A 23,487-nucleotide genomic window follows, 5' to 3' on the forward strand; every position below is an offset into this window, starting at 1 on the left:
TACTTGCCTTTGTGCATCGTGTCATGTTTTAGGATGGGCTAAAAATAACATTGGAAAGCAGGATATTGCCATAGTGAAAACATCTTGCATTTCAAACATTTGGAATCTATTAACCTTACAATCTCTCTTCCTTGAGAAGGTGTCATGTCAGTTTCCCTAACCTCAGAGTTGTGTTACAAGAGCTGAACTTGTGGCTGGTTAGCAGAGCACTATAAATACCACTTCATACTCTTGGAATTTGTCAGTGTAATTGTTGTAACTTCATATCTCTGCTGTTTGGGTTTTTAAAAATATATCTAGTGCTGATTGATTGTGCTTATGCTAGAAAAGCAATCTTACTCAAGTCAGGCACAGGGATAGTTTTATTATTTTTAAGATACACGTATGCCAATGGAAACTGTTGCACATCAATATATGAGCATATGACTGTTAATTTTTATGATACTTTAACATTGGAACAGTCAGAGTAAGGAGAAATAAAAATCTAAATTATGTATATCTATTCTAAGTCTGAATAAAAAAACTGGTTTTGCCAGGCATATTCTGAAGTGAGACAGTTAAGAAAATTTGAGTTTAATCTGCCCATTTTTCAACTTTCATGATGTGATCAAAGTCAAATCAGTTAACCTCAAATCAGTATTTGTCTACCTAGTAGTAAGTTAGCTCTGATGTTTTACCTATATAATGTTGAGATCGTTTAATGAATAATTTGTATAGTTCTTTGAGAACCTTTTATGAAGGGATATAAAGTCAAAGAATATTCTACTACTTCTAAATAAATCTACAAAAGAGTATAACCAGGAATTGGACAGGTGAAATATCATCTCTACTTTTAATCTAAATTTGTCAGAGCAGTGACACCATGAAAATCCATGTACCTGTAGAGTATCAAGAACAAGGGTTATGATTCTGTCCCTGGCCCAAACCTTGTAAGATGTTGTCCTCTGAATTGATTATAAAGATTTACATGGTATTTCCAGGAGAAGACATACCAGCACTCAATATCCAATGGCTGGTTAAGCTATATACTTGGTTCACAGTATATCATGGAAAATGTCCACAATGTAGAAACAACTTGAGAAATCTAGACCACTAGTGTGTTTCTATAGTTGTAGAGCTATTGGAGATTGTCTAGTATCTTGGTGGTGGTTTAAAAGCTACAATAAGAGCAGTAGAAATAACTGATCCCAGAAATATTCTGGGAAGCCATAAAACTTCATCATAAGCTAATATGCATGGTTTTTCACATCACTTATGTACAATATGGACTGTAGCTTGTATACAATGTGATAAGAAAAAGTACAGTTGTACGGAACAGTATTAGTAGTATGTAGTCTATTAGTAAAACTTGCCTGGTGTTGTGTGTATTATGCAGGACCTCTGCTTCCATTAAAGTCTCAGGGTACATCTATGCAGCAGGGCTAAAATCAAATTAAACTATGTGATTGACATAGCTAAAGTCGTCAAAATAGCTTAACTTGGCTTTTGGAGCTGTTTACATAGCAGGAAATCTAAGGAAGAACATTCTTCCTTTAGCTTCTCTTTTTCCTTGTGAAATGAGTTACCATGACTTGGAGTAAAAAGTCCTCCAGCTCAACATTATTTCAAAATAAAGGCTTGTTGTTTGGACAAGATCCCACATGCTTGTTCATTGACTCTTAAAAAATCCTTTGATTTGGTGGAACAATATGTAGCTTTAAGTGCTCTCCTTTCACAGGGCATCTCCCTTGTATATGTTAGAATCATACAAAATTCCATGATGGATGCAACTATGGAAATCACACTTTTTGAAGATCCCTTGAATCAGTTAAGTGAGGTGTAAAGCAGGGGTCCATTTGTTCACTGAAGCTGTTTGCCAGCATCCTGGAAAAACATCCTGCAGAAGATCGAAGTGAAAGATGTATTTTTGATTGGCAAGGTCCTTCAGATGTTCCCTTTCTCAGGTGACATCATAATTGTGTTGAAACCCGAAACATGGCCAACTCTCCTCAGTGACATCAGTAAGAATGCTAAGGAGATTGGCCTGACGATCTACACTGGAAAAACAAGATGGATGAAAAAAGCATATTGTTCAGAGTATGCCATGCAGATGGATGGACAGACTGTCAAGCTAGTGGATCAATATGTAGATCTTGAAAAAGCATTGCAGATGGAAAAGGAGTTGGACCAGGAAATTAGTAAGAAGAAGAGGTCGGCCTGGATTGCCTTGTGAGTCTGCACAACATTTTTGTTGATATCAAACTTTCCACCACTGTGAAAGCCCATCTCTTTAACACCAGTATCCTTCCAGTAATGCTCTATGGCTGCACAATCTGGAACACGATGCTTACAGAAAAATTAAATCTGCAAATTATCGAAAGAGCAATGAAAAGATGCATGGTGGGGGTAGGTAAGCTACAGCATGTTGCTATCAATTATTTGCGCACAAGAAGCATTATCAATGATATCCAAGTTATGTACGATTGGACGTTGTGTGGTCCCTTTATGGAGGATTGATGGAAGGATGTGGACAAGAATCACAAAACAGGATGGCATTAGAAAGTTGCTCTCTGCATTGGTGGCAAGACCATTCAGATGAATAAAATTCGGAATCTTCCATGTATCCAAGTAAGTGTAGACATGTTCTTTATTTCAGAATAATGGCAGTTATTCCAAAATAACGCTGCTGTGTAGATGTACCCTCAATGGTTTAGGGATGGGTACGATGTATCTTAACATATCTGGGTTTCTTTGGCTGATCTCAGTAACACATACCTACCTCTACTATAATCCATGATCTCTCGCAACATTTCAGGAAGTACAAACTTGGCTCAGTTGACTCTGGTTTCCTAACTTGTACATGTCCAGTATCTTTGAAATCTTTCACCACCAGAACAGGTTATTTCTGTTGATTGAGTTCACTTCTTTGAAATGGTTTTAAGTGTAACAACTCGTCCTTCTATCAGTAGTAGTAGTAGTAGTAGCATATGCTTATGATCACAATTTCACTGTTCATTTATTAAGACAATGGAGCAAGTGAGGAAAACTAGTGTATGCCAGTGACAGGAAGAACAATTTCATGGTTAAACTGTGTAAAAATATTTTAGCTGTAGAAATATTATTGGCCTGAGGTAGGTAACATTTTTAAGGTGACCCTAGGTATTAGAAGCATGAATGTCACTAGGGAGATGAACTGAGCATTCACAGTTATCTTTCAAATGATAGTGTAATTCTGCATAAATCTTATAAAAACAATAAAAAGGCCTTGGTTTTAAGTGCCTGTGTTTCCACTTGTTGGGGGGATGGAGGGGGGGGGGGGGAGCCTGTTCTCTACATCTTCATGAAGCCTGAGCATGCATTAAAGTATTCCGTCCATGCTTCATAGACCACACGTATGCTGTAAAATAGAAGGACTTGCCATGCCAACCACGGGAGTTTACCTTGTAGTTTCTCATTTCATGCTGATCTTTCACAGTCAGGCCTAACTTATTTACACTGAATTTAATGACATGCAATACTTCATTTCTGAATAGATGCAAACAGCCAGCAAATTGGAAATACAAGCTAAAGAGATACAGGTGGCTGTTATCACATAAACAGTATTTGGGTCTCTGCAATTACAATTATGACACCCCTGGATGATCTCTGATCCTGCCATATTATGATGTGACAGATGTATATTGCTGTGATTTCTCCAGTGATGCTCATTGTTACTTCCTTGTCAGCTTTAATAACAAAGCAACTGGACAGATTAAATTGAAATGATTTATCCTCTATGAAAGTCAGTCAAAGCTTGCTGTCATAGTAACAGGTTAGGTTTCTGTAACAATGAGGTTATCCTGCATAATAGGTGTGTGCTGCTTGGAACCACATTGTGTCTAGCAGTGTCACTGATACCAATGTGTTCCTGCAAAATGAATTGTATGCAGCTTTTATTTCTGCTCCTCTTTGCCCTCCCTATTCCCTTTTGTATGAATCAAAGATATTATTAAATAATATCTCACTGCTTTCTTACTAGATCCTTAGTTCTGAGGATCTAAACAGAAGTTCATACTAAAGAAAGCTTATGCTACTATGCTCCTCAAATGGCTCATCTTATGGACAAGTGAGTAAGTTATAGCTAGTTTGGATTTATTAACTGGGCTATGCAGGGGGACCAGGGCCATCCTTAGGATTTATGGGGTTCTACACAGTATTATTAAATTGATGCTTCTAAGACCAATGACAGGTATGGGTGCATGAGTGATGTTTTTTTTGTTTGTTTTAAAGAGATGTGATTTTTTTTTTTTAATCTTCAGAAACACTAATTTTTAAAGCAAACTTTAAACTAAGATCTGTAGACTAACAGTACATTTAGAAACTGACTGGCTACTTCTATACTGGCAAATGCTTTTAACGGAAAAGTTTTCCATTTAAAGCATTTGCGAAAAAGAGCGTCTAGATTGCCATGGACACTTTTCCGCAAAAGTACTTTTTGCGGAAAAGCATCTGTGCCAATCTAGACGCACTTTTGTGCAAAAAAGCCCCGATCGCCATTTTTGCAATCGGGGCTTTTTTGCACAAAACAAATCTGAGCTGGCCCTTCTGTGCAAAAGCTTTTGCGCAAAAGGACTTTTGCCTGAACGGGAGCAGCATAGTATATCCGCAAGAAGCGGAAGCTGAAGCAAGAAGCTGATTTCTTACATGAATTTCTGCAAGAACACCGATGATCTCAAGTGGCCAGTGTAGACAGCTGGCAAGTTTTTCCGCAAAAGCAGCTGCTTTTGAGGAAAAACTTGCCAGTCTGGACACAGCCACTATGTATCAGGAGCTGGCAGATGCCTGTTAAATGGCTTCATTATCACTTGAATGGCTCTTGAACAGGTTCAATGTTCTGTTAATAGGTCTGGCAGTCTTGTTCATTTTAAGTTAACGTGGTTCTGCTTTCCCCCAGAGGATCTAGAACAGAGGTAGGAAGAGGCAGGTAGGTGGAGAGTAAGACCCAGTGATGCCCCAAGATTTCAGATATCCTATGCAACTTTCTTTGCATGGGTAAGAAATGGAATCTTAAAATTGGGCTGAACTTAATTAAACATTACAAAAATGAATTTTTTTCTGCACTTGAATTTGAACAAATATTTAATTGTACTTGATTTTCACAGAAGATTATTATGATTTGGTAACTTTTTAGGTTTAGTGCCTTTGATATGTAGCAGTGACAATAATAACTACCTCCCTTCCCTTTCCTGTGATTGGTAAAACCTAGAATAGGTGCAGATTAAGCACTTCTCCTATTAGGAGTTGAGTTTAATTTCACAGGTGAGTTGACAAGGGTGGAAGTAGGATTGCACTCTAAAGGAGATCCCCATTTCAGAGTGTCAATCATTCCTTTTTGTTAACCGGCACAGGACAGAATAAGTCTTAGCTTCCATTTTCTGTAAACTAAATACTTACAAAAATTTAAGGTAAAGAGTTGTAGGAGGACAAGGAAAAAAGAACTAAATATATTAATTAGCCTTTTCAGCAATGGCCTGCTTAACTAGAGTGGAAAATTAATCTACTTGTTCAGCACAGTACCTGAGGAAAATACTGCTTTGTTTATATTACTCCCGAAGTAAAACCAGACAGGTAACACTAATGGAACAAGGGTGCTACTGATCACTTTAAAGTAGTGCTAGAATGTAATAACATTTTCACCATGGTGTTCATGTCCAAAGGAACAACTTCGCTCTCAGGATGGCAAGTGGAGGTTCTGGCTTTCAATTTATCAGGTCTAGCATAGACCCGTAAATGGAATGCTGGGGGCAGCTCTGGCCAGAGTGTGTACTCTGTGCAATTGCAAAGAGTATGGGAAGCTGATGGGAGCCTTTGCGTACATTGGCCTCCCACAGTGGAGATGATGCTAAGACAGCTGACTCCAGCTACATATTCTACATAGCTGAAGTGGCATACATTAAGCCGTCCTTTTAGGTCTAATATAGCAGTCTAGCTTAAATCTGTCTCACTCTGCTCCACATTCCCCCATGTCACTAAAGAACTTGTACTGTGGCATAGGACAGAGCTGCACCCAAACTCCACAAGGGTTCTTTCTCAGTACTGTGGAAAGCTTTTAAGAAGCAGGCACCTTACCTATTGAACACATGCAATTGTATATTCTGCAACCATTGGGATTTGGGAGCAATTGTCTCAAGAATGAAGTCTGAAGTGCAGAAATGAACTGAGTTTGGTGGTGGATACAATAAAGTATCAGGAACAAGAAGCAGCTTATGCTGTATTATTTTGGCCCATCTCCTTTAATGATATTTTTGTGACTTAATTATTACCACAGAAAGAGGCTTTGGATAGTCTTTCTGAACAGTAGTCTATTGCTTCTATGCTGTGCTTTAGATGTTACTATAACAATATACTTTCCTTCGCAACATAATGCATTTTTCCAGTTCTAATAACTCTACCTAAAATTCCATAAAAATTGGAAACAGCACCCTTAGGTTACCATATGTCTAAACTGCACATTAATTTTGAAGCTTCGGGAGTAGCCAAGTTAGTCTGTACAGGATAAACTTAAAACAACAAATAGTCTGGTAGCACTTTAAATAGTGCATCAATACACACAATGCACATTGAAATAGCGGTTTGCTATTTTTGAAATAGTGTCCAACCAGTGTGGATGTTCTAACTCGCATTTTAAGGCCACCTGGAACCAGTTATCTCATGTAGCTGCTGTTGAGGCTCTCTGAGGCTCTTGCTTAAAGGAACCCCCCTGTACAGCAATGTCTCAGGCTCTTTCTGTTTGCCTACCTCCTCAAGGGACAGCAAAGCCTTTTCTTCTGCCTGCTGCAGTTGCCCTTGCGTAGACCTTAGCTTGCCAGACATACTGCTGGAGCTGCCTTTGGGCAGTCTACAGCTATTGCAGCTTGTGCTGCAGCTCATGCAGCAATTTCTGCAGGCTGCCTCCATGGCCCTTCAGGAGCCCAACTCCCAGCTCTTCTGGGAGTCCTCTTGGATCTCTGAGGTCATGGCTCATGCAGCTGGGTCCTGCCTGCCCTTCCCTGAACACCTTGCCCCACCACCCTGGCATCTGGACACCAGTGCAAATTGGTGGGACTGGACTGTCATGGAGCAGTGGGGAGAACAGCAATAGCTACAGAATTTCAGGATGAGGAAGGACATGTTTCTGGAGCTCTAAGTGATGCACCCCTGCCTTCAGGTAATGGATCTCATGTGAGTATCCCTCCTTCTTGAGTAACCATCTCCTTCTTGAGGCTCTCTATGCCAGATAGCTACTGATCTGTGGGGAACCAGTTTGGCTTGGGAAGATTGACCATTGGGGCCCTGGTAATGCAGGTATGGCATTCTTGGGCTATTGTTCCAAGGAGGGGGGGGGGGGGGACTGCAGGAAAGGGGTTTCCTAGGGAAACGGGCTGGGGAGTGGTGTTGCAAGCTCTCTTCCCAAAGGTTTCATTTCTGCCCTCAAAAAGCCCTGCCCAGATGGGGGGGGGGGGGGGGAGAAGAGTGGAGGAGTTGCTCCTGGTGAGTGGGGAGTGGGAGAACTTCCAGGGGCTCTGGCACCCCTATGTAGCTATGTATATTTGCCTATTTCTGCAGGTGGTGCAGGTCATTAACACCATAATGCTGAGCAGCGTCATCCACCTCTGTGACATAGACACCATCACCAGGTTTGCCAACATGGGCTCCCTCCCCTCACAGCTGGTCTGACTGGAGAATAAAGAGAGCTGGTCAGTCATCACAGGGGACACCATGTCTGAAGCCTACCCCTCATCTGTGAGTCCAGAGTGACTGTTCTCACCTCAGTTGAAGGTGAAGTGCTTGGAGCAAGGTGTGCTCTTGCCAGTGGGCCCATTTCTACAGAGGCCCAGATGTTCCTGGGAATGTGTGATGCCCCGAGAGTGTGGGTATGTGCGGGACTGCTGGGGGAGTGTCTGTCCCCAGCCTCCTTCTAGAGGCGGTTTGTGGAAGGAGTGACCTACCCTGAGGTCACGAGCGTGGCAGGCCTGTCCAGACGCCCTGTGACCAATAGCACAAGGGTCCTCTATGGCAGCCTCCTGGAGCTGTGTGGCCAGGAGCAGTGCAACACATGCATAGGCTGCTGTGTGATCCCCAGACCTCAAGGGCTGAATGAGGAGTGCCCAGCTACCCTCGCTACATACCCCCTCCACCCCATGAGTGAAGGGAATGTGACGGCACTCACATGATGTTCCTTCTCTGTCTTTGGGATGATGCCTGGGACATGTTCACTGGGAGGGGTACTGGCTCCAGGTTCAGGAGGTTGCAGGTGCTGGCTCCACCTTCTCCTCCTCATCTCTCTTCCCCGGTGAGGAGAACAACGTGTGTCTTGAACCCAGAGTCAACAACAGCTGTTATTCTGAAATAACTGTGCTGTGTAGACATGCCCATAATGTATAATGGCATAAGAGCAATGTTGTCGTTCAATATCCAAGCTGACGTGAAGAAAGGAGCAATAATATTTGATAACCTTATTTGCAAAAAGAATGGAAAGCCACTCTGGGTTTGTAGTGGTCAGTAGCATTTCTTCACTGCATTACATAACTCTATTGAGCTAGAGAATATATTTTACTCTAATTTCTTTTCTGTAGTACCATCAGTTTCTAAACTAAACTGCACATGGAGTGTGCAAAAAAAGTCTGTCTTACTTTTCTGGGTGCAGTAAACAGATTTGTACTGAATTTTGGTCTTCAAATGATGTGAACATATGGATTAGCTTTAATATATTCATGTAGTTAGAATTAAGTTAGAGGCTTACTGAGCAATATATTAAACATTGTATTGGTGCTGTTAAGCAGCTAATTTGTAAATACATTTTCCAATCACATGGGATTTTTATGACTACAATAAGTTGCTTCACAAAATCTAAATTCAAGGTATATGGTGACTCCCAAATTTACAACCTATTTGGTTCCTGGAGAACCATTGTAAGTTGGGCAGTCGTAAGTTAAACCCTTATTGCCCATAGGGGCAATGTTAGGAATGGAAGTTCCATTCCTGGACCACTTTGCCTTCTGAGAGTTGTAGTCTCCTGGAGCCAGTGGGATGAACGTCACCAGAGGCAACTGTGGGCTGTGCCGGGAGGTAGGTGGCCCCATAGCGCGGTACGAACGGCACACCGAGATGGCCGGGGGCTGTGCTGGGTGGTAGACGACCCTGCGGCTCCTGGAGCAAGGCGGCCATAAATGCTGGGGATCGCAGGTCGGGTGGTCATAAGTCGGGGGTTGTCTGTACTTTGGAAGCTAGATAAAAAAGGCTAGCTACTATATTTAGTGCATGGCAAAAAGCCGCAACTTCTTATGGGAAATAATGTTGTCTAATAGTTTATTTTAAAGGTCATAGTACAGTCATTCTGGTGTGTTTCTAATAAATGTGCTGAACCAGGTGGCTTTCTATAGAAGAGCACCTCTTTCTCCTCAAGAATGAGTGCTCATTATGCATGTTAGAAGGTAATACAAGCAGGCTGTACCAATAAGAAATCCATTAATTTTTAAAGTGTCTATGATAAATGTTATGTTTCTTTGGGAATTAGACCTACTCTACAACTCATTCTCAGTAATTGGACTTCTTATTCATCCCCCACTGTGTTGAAAATGTATACCATAATGACTAATTTAATTTTTTCTCTTAGGTTTAGTGAACGAGACAGTTTATGCTGGAAAGGGACCAGCTGGTTAATATTCATGCAGTGTAGACCAATACAAATCATTAGGTAACTTTGGTACAGAATATTCTGCATGAATTTCTTACCTAATCATGTCTTGAAGACTTGCAGTTGATATTTTAGCTAAATTATGTAAAATTTTATATTGTGCCTACTCAGAGTAACTTTATGAGAAAATTATTTGTGCTACTTGTAGCTAATCAGGATAAAAACTTCAGTTGCTCTGCATATTTTTGCAGACAAAGTCATATCCGAGTACTCACAAAAAAAGTGTATTACTTAACACAAGTTGGCTAACCAAGCTGTCCACACCCAAGTGCCTTTTTCCTTCTGAATTCATTTTTGAAATGTGATAATACTTGCTTAGAAATTGTATGTATGCAAAACTAAAGGTCATACTAAGATATATCCTTTTTTCACGTAAGTCAATTGAGGTATATAAATTGATCTGATTCCTGGCTTGTAGTCTTTGAAGTATATACGTTTAGTCATAAACTGACTCTTTATATGCACAGATTAGACAAATCAACCTCTTGAAGTCAGTTAATTTAACGTTATCAGTTTTGCTATCCTTACACTGAGTAACAGTTTACTTCTTGCAGGTATGTTTACATGAATAAGACTCGCAGAAAACTATTTGATATAAATCAATCTTTTTTCCAAGAAGTAGTCACTCTTGTTCGATTCTAGAACTTTTTTAAATTTAAAAATCTATATTGTTTGGTTTCAATCTTAAAATTTTGACTCTCATTGGTAACAATTTCATGAATATTCTCATAAATGAGCCCTGTCTTGGATTTCGTTATCTAGTCTGTAACAAGAGCTTTCTGTAGCATGCATTAATATAGCAATTCTTGCCTGACCTCTCAAAACATTTTGCAAAGATAGGCAAATAGTAGGCTATGCCTCAGTTTGCCTTTTCCAGCCTCCAAGTCAGTAGCAATATCTGGAAGAAAACCACTACCTCTTAGATCTTAACCTTATGCTCAGTCACATGAGCAATAATACCCTTATTTATGAGAATATGGCCTACTTGAATACTTCAATTTGTCCACTGTGAAGGTGTATAAAAGCTAAAGTTCTCTGAGCCACTGAATAATTATATGTTGATGAGATCATGGTATCTTTGTGGCTTTTTCCCTTCTGTTTTTCCACAGAAATTCTGTTAGCTCTTTGGAAAGCTCTCCTAGAAAACTTTGTCGAAAAGGATAAGTTCCAAGGAGCTTAGGTTTCAACAAATGTGCATTTTTCTCATTTTTAAAAAAGTATAATAAATTCTTGACCAGCTCCAGTGTTCGATGGTTACAGGCAATAATCAAAACAAGAGATGAAATTATTTCCATTGGCTTGTCTCAATTGTTTTACCTAGAATGATCTATGAAAGTCATCTGTGTGAACCTCACCCTGCCCCTCACCTATTTTCCTTATTTCTTTTTGATCTGGTTGTTGTTGATGTAATTTCTCTCTTGTATCAAGAGATTTTATATCACAAAAGTTTGTTGGTTAATGTAAAAATACAAGACTAGACTTTTTATTCTAAAATTTTTCTTGTAATTAGTCATGTGCAGCTTAAAATAGCGATCTCTGTAGGCAATTTGAAGTGGTACATATTTCACGCAAATGGCAAAGTGGTAATAAATTCTCAGATTTTTGTCATTTTATAAAGAACTGCAATCACTTATCCTATGTCTGTTTTATAGATCATGAGGAGAACATATGAAAACATAATAGCCAGACGATCTCAGGATACAATAACCCTTCAGATGTTTTGAGATCTATCAAAATACATTTCTGTTTGACAAACAGTAAATGTTAATTTTTTTAGCTCTCTTTATAAACACAGGAATGATCTATAAAGGGAATGCTGTTGCCCCAGCAAACGCACACTTGAATAATTCAAACCCAATTAATGATGATTTATATAAAATACTTTTTGAATATATTTGATTCCGTGACAACTGATTAACAGGTTTTCAGATTCAGCTGTTGAGAAGATTCCACCTTTCTTTTAACATAACAGCATTGATTTTTTTTTTAACCAACACAAATTTAAAAACCTCCTCACCTGCAGTATAGCAGGCATACCACATTTCTATTCTAGCACATACAAAATGCTTTAAGCACATATTCTGAGCTTTTTAGTAGCTGATAAAGTTAGTGGGTGCAGCTGTTTGCAGTAGCCACATTTTATTACAGATTAAGTTTTCATTTTTAATTCAAACTAGAAGCATGTGTATTCTTCTAAAAGGATGATTATTCTCTCCCATTCTTATTTTTATATTATCACCAAATTAGATAGTAAGGCACTCATTTGCAATCTTAATCACAATGTACTTTGGGATGTGAGGGGGGGGGGGGGGGAGAGACAAATCTGTCAGTTGATTTTTAGTTAGCCTCCAAAATGAAGCAAGTTGTGTAAATTACTTAGAGCTCTGTTTCTGGCATGAGGCCATTGTGACTTCATCCCAATCAATGTTTTTTATGCTGCATATAATTGATGGAAATATCAGTTCCCCTGGAGAGAGCTACAAAACAGATGCCAATGTTCAGAGGGCGAAGAGAGATCTATAGAAAACATCAGAACCCACCAGACATCACCAACTCCTGCCCCTCCTGGAGAATATCTACTTAACTCTCATGGGCAGAGACCAACATCTTTCTCCCTTCAGACCAGGTTTGCACTTCACCGTGATTTCCCTAACAGGTCTGAACAATGTCCAGCACTTACAGTTAATCTTTCTCCAGTTACTCATGAGCCTTCAGCAAGCAAAATACTTTTGCCCTAAGAATGAACATGTTACTGAGGCAACATAATCCTACCAAATGCTTACCAAGGGGATCACATCAGTCTTATACCTTTTTTTTTTTTTTTTTTTTTTGTGGTGAAGGTTCTCCCCTTAGAAAATAGATCCTGTCAGTTTTATGATTTTAAAAAGGGACCTGTATCCATTTAAACTTAGTCTTTTTTTTATACCAAGAATCCTTTTGATCTGTTATCTGGAAAACTTAGTTTGAGCCAGTAAATATAAGCTGCCCTAAGAGGGAGAGCCCTCTGAAGCTGTGTACATTTTGAGTGACTAGCCTAAACCTCTCAACTCCAGTAGGAGCTGTGGTGACCCTCCTGCACTCAGTGGCACGTATTCCTCAGTCTTCAATGAAACCAACCATTCATAAACTTAATAAAATATTGGTCCTCCCCCCCAAAGATAACGCTCACAATTACAATATGTCCCAACATGTAGTGAGTCACTCCCATGTATTTTAGGTGGTATTGTCACTTACTTTGCAGACCTGCTACAACAGTGAAATATTTTTTTGATAAATGATCTCTTTTTTATTCTTTTGTTGGCACTCTCTAAAGACCTCTTAATCTATGTAATAGCATGTCTCCTTTGCTGATACGCACAATCAGGACTGCAACAATTTCTTGACAGCAAGTTTCAGCTTCCATAGCAACACATCTGTAGTCTGGACAGCAAGTATTCTGAGTTAGCTCTGCCTCTGGATGCATTTGCTGCTTTATGGTATTGGTTAATTAACTGCTGGCCATCTTTACAAGGAGCAGCTCTAAAATTTAAGCCATCAAAGGCCTTTTCACTGATCTACCTCCGTGTCCCCTTCCCCACCCCCCGGCCTTGAAGGTATAGGTTGTCCACAGACAGCAGTAGTTTCTCCCTAGGTACTGATATGGGCTGATGGATAATAATTTGGGCAGCAATACAAATCCACCTAGAGTCTTGGATGTTCTAGTTTGGAATGAAAAATGTCTCCCTTATGCCAAATGAACTTCACAATCTGTAGTGTGTATCCATCAGGAAGAGGGAGGATTATGATGAGCCAGGTGCTCCAGGAACAAATTTGTATGATATGAAGAGGCTAATGGAATCAGCCAATCTAAGAAGAACCTGTGCAATGGGTACCCATATCTGAAGAAAACTATTCTAACTTCCCAGAGAAGAATTCTCCATAGAACACATCCCAGAAGAGAGGACAGGCTCACATTTGGACTTTGACAATTAAAAGAACTTTGTGGTCAGCTATGAATAGAGGTGATTTGAAACTTGAAATTTCTCTTTTGCAAGAAATTGTGACAATTTGAAGTAGCAATAGGATTGTAAACAAGACTACAAGTAATTCCTCTGCTCTACCCTGCACCAATTACACCTCACTTGTAGTATTATGACCAGTTCTGGGTGCCACACTTCAGGAAAGATGTGACTAAACTGGAAAGAAAAAATCCAGAGAAGAGCAACAAAAATTAAAAAGTACCTTCCTAGATCTTTATTAAAGGCAGATGCGTCAGTAATGACAACCTGCCTTTGTACTTCTCCTCCCACAGAGACTTACATATGATCTAGCTATGGCTTATAGCACTTAACAATTCTCAAATTTTGGTCATTTTATTACGCATCATTTACATGGCCTGTATCACTAATTTACAGAGGCACTCAAAGCAGGTGTAGTAGTCGGATCCAAAGTGCTGGCTTGAGTGATCTTTGAACATTCAGAATGTTTGTTAGAGACACAAAGGCGTCAATCACCATGCAACAAACTCCAGTCCAGGCTGTTGGGGGAGTAGCCAAGCAGCTGCTGCTTCTGATTGAAGTAGGTGAATAATTAAAACTGATTCCCTCTCCACTAGTATTATCAAGGTTCCATTCAATCTTGCATACAATATAGTGGTTCCCTGTCACTTATATCCCTAAATGCACTACTTTGCAGAAAACATACTGCTTGTAAGATTAAAAACTGATGTCAGAGAAAGGTGATATTTGATGCATGAATAATAGGAAAAAACAAAGCTGGTAATTGGAAGAGTTTTGTGAAGGCGGTAGAGAAGAAGAGGTGGCTTGGGTGCTGGTGTGGCCTAGGACAGAGCATTTGCCTGGAGAGGGCCCGGTGGTGGGTTCAAGTCCTGCCCCTATCCTTCCCTGGGTGGGGTGGGATGGGATGGAATGGAATGGAATAATCAATACCCAGACTGCCCTGGTGGAAGGCAGGTGAAGTGATGCCCTGAAGGTAAATTTGGACACCTGACCTTGTTTGTTGGATACCTTACCTGGCTCTAAATCTTATGAGGCTTTCTCATGACTTCAGGTGAAGTAAACCTCAAATGTATGGATCAAAACCATAAAACACACTGCTTAGCATATACCTGAAGCTTCTAATTAACAGGAGAAACAAATTCCTAACTTTAAAAATGTTATCTGTTAATACATCCATCACATGCACAAAAACATATTACATTATTGTGGGGGCTTGCCCTCCTTCAAAATCATTCTTGGTTGAAAGAAGAATCAACAAACATATTAGACACTGTAAATAAACCACTACACTATTCCTAGAATGCCTTTTAGGGAAAAATTATTGTTCTCTCAAAATGGGACTCTTCCAGAACTATCATCAAATATATAATCAGGAACAAAACTGTGATTTTTTTTTTCTCTCTTCCCCCTCATCCTCCCAGCTTTCTAAACCTTGATGAAAGACATCAATAACTGCTGTGGAGTGCTTGACTTGTATTGTCAAAATAACCGGTGTTCTTTGCGGATGTTAAAAATGCAGTTTTATCCGGTGACTGATTTGAGTCAATCATGAGTCATAGCCATTTTATTTACAGGGATATATTTACTGATACCTCTTTTTTGCATCTGATACTTTGGAAGGGTCTGGTGCCTCTGAGTTTGCTTCTAACTCCCCACAGAATTCTCCTCAGACCAGGACACAACAATTCAGAGCATCAGACCCTGCTGGAACAACAGATGTAAAACTAGCAGACTTACCTCCACTCTTTCAATGATCAACACTTCTTTCAAGAGCCGTGGGCTCTATACATATCTATCCCAACATCCAGTGCAGCATCTGTCCTAATAACTATGGCTGTGTCCAGACTCAGGGTTTTTTTTAAAAAAAGTAGCCTTTTTTCGAAAAAACGTCACCTGCGTCTAGACTGCAGCCGCGGTCTTTTGAAGTTAAATCGAAAGAACGCCACTTTTCTTTCGACGGCAGTAAACCTAATTACATGAGGAAGAACTCCTTTTTTTGAAAGTGCTCTTTCGAAAAAAGGCGTTCTTGAAGGCAAACGGGTTTTTCAAAAGAGCATCCAGACTGCCTGGGTGCGTGCTGTCTTTCGAAAAAGCGGCTTGCTTTTTCCAAAGCTCTGCTTGCAGTCTAGATGCTCTTTTTTTCAAAAGAGGCTTTTTCAAAAGTATCTTTTTCCAAAGTATCTTTCGAAAAAGGCTTGCAGTCTAGACATAGCCTCAGTGGGTGAAACAAGTCTGTACTCTCAAAAGTACCCTTACAGAAAGATGACCCAAGACCCAACCACCATGTCTCCTGTGAGTGCATACTTTTTCATAAAGTGATCACTCTATTTGACCTCTGAGTTCTGATCCTCTAAGGAAACATGCTTAACATATTGAGCATAGAACCTTAAACTCATAACTTTGCCAGTCACTAAAATACTTGGACTGAATAGGACACTCAATTTATGGTTTATTACAAAAATGAGTTGTTGATGCCCTTTGCCTTGAATGAAGCCTAAAAAATGAGTGGTCCTGTTGCACTTTTAAAAACTAAAACCTTAGTCTTTAAGGTGTTACAGGACCACCCCTTTAAAGTTTTTTAAAGTTACAGATTTACCACAGCTACCCCTCTGAGACTTTTGCCTTGAATTATCCCTTTTTGTACTAAACAAACACGCTTGTAGTTATGTTTCACCTTATATTTAGCTGTGACAGAAGATTTCCCAGACCCAAAACAAAGATCTATAATCTGTGTGTGTGTGTGTGTGTGTGTGTGTGTGTGTGTGTGGTTAAAAAAAAAACAAAAAACCCCATGTCCAATAAGAAAGCACACCTGACCCACCTTGTCTGTCTTAGGACATAATTATAGAAATTGATTTGTATGCATATTTACAGGCGTTTTCTTCTTGTATATTATCCAATCTTTATTTTTACCTTGGATTCAAATAACGGCATATTATAATTCTTTTTGTAGCAATAAAGCATATGTGCCTTTTCTGCTGTGTACAAAACCTTCATTTGCTTTCACAAGTTCAGTCTTAAAGCACTTCACTTTTGTCTTTTGCCAGCATGGAAAGTTCCCTGCGGGTCCCATTTCAAATGTGGCACGGATTGCAAGACATTGTTAAACTGTTTTCAGATAGCAGATGCTCATAAATTAAAGCTATTTCTATCCCTCTCACTGGACTTAAGAGCTGAATTGTGTAATGGTTCAAGGTTTTGAAAAAATGGGCTTCTTACCATGAAAGATCCTAGGTGTCAGAAGCAGTATGGTTCTGTGAAATTTGGTCCATGATCACTTTAAAAAAATGTTTTTGTACAGTTCTGAAAGCAGAATACAAGGTGGGTTTTTTGTTTGTTTTAGTTAAACTACTGATGTCTCAGACACTAGACACCATTTTGTTCTAAGTATGTCGTAGTTGTCTGATAAAGTAGAAAAACAAGCATGTTACTGACTGATAAACAGAACAAAGACTGATGGGAGACTATATTGGCCTGATTCTTATGGGCAAAATGACACACTTGTGGTGGAATTTCATAATGCTTGGGTATCTTCATAAATTAAGGTGTATGAACTTGAAATGTACGGGGTTGACATTTTATTCTTGACTTAAAGAGATGGACTTTGCACAGCTTTATGTTCATGTATGTTCACTTTTTAAATGTTTTTTAAATTTATTGTACACGTCTGACTTTCTAACTTACTGACAGATCAATTTGATAAAAGAGGAAAACATGTACTTGTGATCAAATAAATGTGCTGTTACAGGTTCTTTTTATTCACCCAGATCTCATTATGTGCAAATAGAAAAATCCTGTCCTAGTAGAGAATCCCAGAAGCCATTTAATTCTTACCCATAGCATTTTGAATCCTTCAGTTGCCTTGTGAAGCTTAATGGTCCATTGACACCCAGGCAATGAAAATACTTGGCAAATGAGACCATACTGACCCCTTCTTACCTTTAACGTTATCTTCTGCTTTTATGGAGCTCTTCCCTCTAAAGCTATTCTTTCAAAACATTTTTAATCCACTCAGCAAGAACCAGAACAACCTTTTTTGAGTCTTGTTCTAGACTACTGGTTAGTATATCTATTAGGAGATGTTTTAAAATTGCTAGCCAAATTGGTGTGCAAAGGAGTCCTCAAAGTGATCTAAGAACTCCTGACAATGATCCAATATGCAGTCTTGGATGCATTACTAACTAAGCTCAGAGTATGATTATACTCTAGAGCAGTGTTTCCCAACTTTATTTGGCCACGGAACCCTTTTAAACTCTAAAGAATTTTGCAGAACCCCTAATAACAGTCTTATTTATGGAGCTGAAAAAGTAGACCACAAATAAGTAAGGATAATAAACAAATGCTAAACAAGATCCATGATATATAAATTAATCTGTCATAGTCAATTTATATTTGTCATGGTTAAATTTTTAAATTCAAGAAATCATGTGACTATACTGCGGTAAAGTATTTGCGAGAGCATTGCCTGCGTACTCCCATACAAGCAACTGGCTTGACAGCTAAAGCTTCAACTTTGTCCAATGTGACACTAGCATATACGTATTCAGTCACCCATGTGACCCACGTTCCCTGAGAGCGAATACGGGGATTTACAGTGGTATATAAAAGGCTGTGCACGCAGCGCTGAGTAGTAACATTATCGTCCCCACTCTCTGGCTAAGCTGGCATTACACAGGGACACTTATTGTGGCAAACACAAATGAAAATTGTTTTCAATAAAATTCATAAAGGCTTAAATTATTTTATCATAAAACGTTATTGTAATGGAACTTTCTCATAGAACCCTTATTGTCACTTTGCAGAACCTCATTTGGGAAACACCGCTCTAAAGAGCAGCTCAACAGCAAATCTGATAGATGTATTGGCTTTCCCCTGGAATAAGAGGTAAGGATAGGACTGAATAGTAGTGAAAACTGTATACTTATTGGGAGTTTTTATAGACTGACTTGTTACTGCTGCTTATCTGAATGTATAAGCAGTTCGATTTTTGAAGAAACATGCCTTGTCGGCAGTATTGCACTTCTTTTAGACTCTGATCTTATAGCTAGTAAAAGGTTTTCAACCTAAGAGTAAATCGTGTCTCAGTAAATAGCTGGCAAAAGGTTCTAAGGTTCTACCTCAGCCATCAAAAGAGAACATCAGTGTAGCAGTTGGTGATGTCTGTCTGAATGAGAGTAAATTTCATCCCCAAGTGAGAGACCTCTTTGCACCTTCTGCTCAAAGCATGAGGCTGATCAGTGCAGCCAAAAAAAGTATTACAACAGTCGGGTATTGGTTTAAAGGAATCCAATGGGTCAAGACTGGATTTGGGAGTTCAACATTAAACTTGCTTGGGGGACAAGCATGGGTTCTATTGGTAAGAAGCATAAACGTGTGTGCTTAATCTCCAAAACTTTATAGGTTACCAACTAACTACAAAAAATCATCTCAATGGAGAGCCCTGAAATGGGAATAGCAGGGGAATTTCAGGTCAGAATGCAGATGTATGCCCTTTCCTATAACTTTCCAGTAAGTCTCTTGTTTTAAAGGTTTTAAAAAAAAAACAACCTTGACAGCTGTAATGATTTGTTCTGAAACTTAATAGTGAAGACTGTTAAATACAGTAATTGGGGGTGGGAGTGGTAAGGAATCTTAATAGCAGTGAGTTGCACAGCTGTGTACGTCTGTGTCTCCTTTCCAGTGTTTCCTACATAGAATTTGTGTAGGCAGACTTGTTTTAAGGAAAGACAAACATAAATATTGTCAACAGGCTTGACTTGTCATAAAATTCTCAAAGGCAGACAGTGTTTTCTTGAGCAAAATAACTGAAAACAAAATTGGTGGCAGTCTGCTCTGTTGAATGCATCTGCTGGAGCCTCTGCAGCACTTCTATCTGTGAGACTTCCAATCTAAAGGGGGAGAAACTGCCAATGCGCTCACTTTTCTCTGAAATAAACTTACGAGTGACTCAGTCCCTGCTTTTAGTTCTCTAACATGTTGAGAAGCATGAGTGTATTTGGTTTCTCTAACTAGCATCAATGGCAGCAATTTGCACTGCAAATTCCTTCTCAAAATACCAGATTAGTGACCAGAGGAAATTTGACATTCACATGCTCTCATCCCTTTCCCCCATGTGTTGGTTTTTTTTTTTTTTTTAAATATCATGGATGAAATCCTGGCACCACTGAAGTCCATGGGGAATTTTGACACATACTTCAATGAGTCCAGGATTTTACCCAATATTTTTCAGTGAACCTGGCTTGTGCTATCAGTTGTGCCTTCTGTTGTATTGTCTGTCTTCCACCAGCATGTTTTCATGTATTGATATTGTCCATCATGAGCATGCTCAGACTGAGACTAACTGGTTGCCTTCATAATTTTAAGCCACTCTGTGTTTTTTCTCCCCCCCTCCCCCCCGAATGCAGGTCTCTTCCAACACATGATCTGTTTGTGTTGCTTTCAAATGAGGCATTAGGAATAAATTTTTTGAGTAATTCAGATTTTAGTTCTACTAATTGGTGCCCAGGTAACAGTGGTCAAGACATACTGGAACATGGGGAATGTACCATGTTTTTGCTCTGTTGGTACAGCATCTAGCACAGGGGCTATCGACCCATGAATGAGGCTTCTTGCTGTGATAATTTAAATACATAATAATTCCTCTAAGACCAGATTCAGTAGTGGGGAAAGGAAGTTGTTGGGAGACATGATCTAACCAATGGTAGAAATAATGTCTTAAGGTATGGATACCGTGGATACCGTGTGCAGATGCTTAGTGAGGGGGTGAATCTAATCAATCTTCTTTCTCTAGGCTTTCACACCTCAATTGCAACTCAATACTGTGTTTGAAAACTGCATAATAAATAGAGCCCATACATCTGAGCCTTCAACAAGAAATTAAACCAAAACTGCCATAAATCAACAGTATGTAGAAAGAAAAATGATTTTGAACCTGGACTTTCTAAGGCCATATGGCAATTGGACTAAGGTGAAACTGTTGACACTTGTTCCTGGTAGGATTGCAGGTTGACATCACAGTCCCTTGGTCTGAATAAGGTGAATTGGCTTAAGTGTCTAATACATCCACACTTACTTGTTATAGAAATAGTACAGCAAGTCAGACTGACTTTTAGTGTTTAAAAAAAAAAAAAAAACTTTGACCCAGGTTGATCAGGCCTAATAAATTGAAATTGTCATGGATTTCTGGTAACTGCTAAACATGTCATATATTGTGAGCTAGATGGTAGTAATTAATTTGGTACAGGCCAGATTGAGCTAGTTGAAAAGGAGTTAAGTTAGTTACAAGTTCCCTTAACTGACAACGGCTGGATGTAGGGGAGTTGGCAATTCACTTGTTCACAGTCCAAAGTGTAAACATAGAAATGGGATTGCTATTGCAGAGGACAAGAAAACAGTTACTTCTATGAGTAGGTGGAAACCCATGTCCAAGTGGACCATAATAGCAAAGTTTATTACTATCTACAATATGCTATGCACATGAGTGAATTGTTCTTCCACACTAGTAAAAGCAGAGGAAGAGGAGGACCATTGGCTAGCATTGTACATGATATATTAATGCAAATGTTGGGAATGGATATGTTAAATTAATGAATAGCATTTTACCATATGGTATTTGGGTAGCAAATGATAAAGGGGAAAGGTTAAGAATTTTCTCTGAGAGGCATAATCTGGTGAATGGCGATACTTTGGTTTTCTCACAGATATAAGCAATGGAGTTCACCAGGTGGTCAAACAAAAAGACCCAGAGGTTTACATGATAACGATGAACTTGGAATAGTATAAATGAGCACAGAATATGGTCCTTATGCCTCATTTTTAGTTTTGATCTCAATGCTATTTTCAACAATACATTATGATCTCTTCAATATAAATGGAGAGGGTTTTTTTTAAATTTAATTTTAGTAGAATTTCAATCATTTGTGCATTAGAAAACTAAGGGCTCATCTAGACTACATCAGTCTTTTGAAAGAGGGATGTAAATTAGGCAGACAAAGTGCAAATGAAGTGCGGATTTAAATATCCCACACTTCATTTGTATATTTGCGTCGGATTGCTGTTTCGAAAAAGGGTATTTCAAAAGTGAAACCACAGTCTAAACGTGGTTCTTTCGGGGGGAACCCTTTTTCGAAAGATCCCGTATTCCTGATAAAATGAGTACGGAATCTTACAGAAAGGGTTTTTTCCCTGAAAGAACCACATCTAGACTGCGGTTTCACTTTTGAAATACCCTTTTTCGAAACAGCAATCCGACGCGAATGTACAAATGAAGCATGGGATATTTAAATTTGCACTTTCAATCTGCCTAATTTACCTCCCTCTTTCAAAAGAGGACTGTAGTCTAGACATAGCAGCATATCTTGTATTGTTAGGCTATGGAAAGCACTACAGTTGTATGGTACTATGACACAATCTTTGAGTTAGGGTGTGAGAAAACATTGTTCCTGTGCATCCCCCGAACTCTTGCAGTACTAAAAGGTTTACAGTAGTGATGGGGTTAGGTTTTCAAATTTTTATTTTACTTGGTATGTAAAGTAGCCCCTGAAATCACAATTAAATTTGCTCTATCAGAATCTGAAATAACGGTCTCTGTTAACAACTATATATGGTATCAGGAAAAAAGATGAAAGTGATGTATAGAAGTTAAGCTGTATGCAAATATAAGCAGGTCAATGATGCATGTGGTTTAAAAAAGCCTACTGATGAACAGACAACTGCAAAAGAAGTGAGGTAAAGTATTCTGAAAGGAGGATTTTGAGTGCGGAATTTTTTGGATACAAGCATTCCAGTCATACTATTTGAACAGGACTGCTTGCAAGGCAGAATAGTATCAGCACTAAACCACCATCAAAGGAGAAATAGAGAAATGAAGCTGTTTAAAGAGGGAAAGCTGCAGGAACAGACAATATAAGAGCCAAGCTACTAAAAGCTGGTGAGAAGTGCTATGGAAGCATTAAGAAAAATTATGCAAGAAGATCAGGAGCATGAAGAGGTACCAGATGACTGGCTGGAGGCAGGGAATTGTGCCAATCCTGGAAAAAGGAGATCCTGCCAACTGAATAATTATTTGTGCAAGGCACAATCTTTATGAAAGTAATTGTCAACAGGTTTAAGATAAGTTTTAGAAGTATGGAGGAACAGTGTGTGACCTGAGATCAGGTTCAAGTTGCATCAGTTTGATATTCATACACTGACATCTGATGGTGGGAGCTCAGGGAAAAGGAGGGGACTAAAAATGTTGCTGTCTTTTATTGATTTAACGAAGGCATTTGATTGGGCTTGGGATGGAAGTTTTATGAAAATTTGTAAACTTGGAAAGCATGATGGCATTTATAAAATGTATAGGAAGACTCCTGTTGTGACAAAATAATTAGTAAGACAATAAGCAACTGGTTCAAGTCAAATTTTGGTATACGAGAAGGGGATGGAATCACCATTCCTAAACTAGATGTTAAACTAGACAATCTGAACGATCTAGAATTAAGAATCCTTAGTTTTTACAGATATGGTACAAATGGCAGAGATTTGAATTAATGATACTTTGCTACTTTGGAAAATTGGTCTAGATGACTAGAACGCTCATTAAATGCCAAGAAGACACCAGATTGCAACTCAGGTGGGGGAGGAGGGAAGGAAGTGACAAGAGATGGAATGTTGAAATGCAGCAGTGGGAAAGAAATAGCAGAAGAATAATATTGTGTGTACCTCTGAAATTTGATCTCTGCTGACAGTTCCGTCAAGAGGATGTTATGTTAGCTACAAGGGCTGTATAGATATTTACAAAATTGTGAACTGATA

At 39.1% G+C, this 23,487-nt stretch overlaps 1 long non-coding RNA gene across 1 annotated transcript in view; it reads left to right on the plus strand.

Moving 5' to 3' along the window:
- Nucleotides 1-23,487, plus strand: part of LOC142829868 (uncharacterized) — a 70,430-nt gene that overhangs the window by 31,685 nt on the left and 15,258 nt on the right. Inside the window, exon 2 of the long non-coding RNA XR_012904746.1 lies at nucleotides 18,495-18,576. This is a non-coding gene — a long non-coding RNA (uncharacterized LOC142829868). The remainder of the gene's footprint in view (nucleotides 1-18,494; nucleotides 18,577-23,487) is intronic.

The sequence above is a fragment of the Pelodiscus sinensis genome, chromosome 6 (assembly GCF_049634645.1).
Source record: "Pelodiscus sinensis isolate JC-2024 chromosome 6, ASM4963464v1, whole genome shotgun sequence".
In the NCBI taxonomy this organism is placed as follows: Eukaryota; Metazoa; Chordata; order Testudines; family Trionychidae; genus Pelodiscus; species Pelodiscus sinensis.